Below are 539 nucleotides of genomic sequence, written 5' to 3'. Positions count from 1 at the left end.
TTTACTAAAATATAGGGTTAATTACGAAAACAGGGATTTTTGAGCAGCAAACATATTGTATTTTGTATGCCACTAAATATATCCAATACATTCTACTATTTCATCAGTACCTCAGTTACTGGTTCAGTGGCCTAATATATGAACTTGAGTTAGCCAAGGTCGTACATTTTGAAACGCGCCGACAGACCATGTTTGATGGTTGCCATCATCTCCTTCGTGGGAGCCATGATGACGAGGCCATCGACATTGACGCCGATGTAAACGAATCGTCCGTCCATGACTTTCGTGAAGACACACATGTATTTGACGAGTTGGGTGTACCCTTACTAGCGCAATAGGTACCCAGTGTCTGGAACCACAAGCGTGGTGCCTGTTTCAGGCCGTATATGCTTCGAAGTACTCGTAGTACTCGCGAGGATGTTTGACGTATACTTCACAGTCCATTTCTCCATTAAGAAAGGCTGTGATCACGTCCATCGCGTCGATCTCATAGTTGAAGACCGTGCCGAGAGTAAGCATCATTCGCAGAATTTCCGCCA

The sequence above is a fragment of the Aphanomyces astaci genome (assembly GCF_000520075.1).
Source record: "Aphanomyces astaci strain APO3 unplaced genomic scaffold supercont1.53, whole genome shotgun sequence".
Taxonomy (NCBI): Eukaryota; Oomycota; class Saprolegniomycetes; order Saprolegniales; family Verrucalvaceae; genus Aphanomyces; species Aphanomyces astaci.
Note: the sequence above shows the minus strand (reverse complement) of the source record.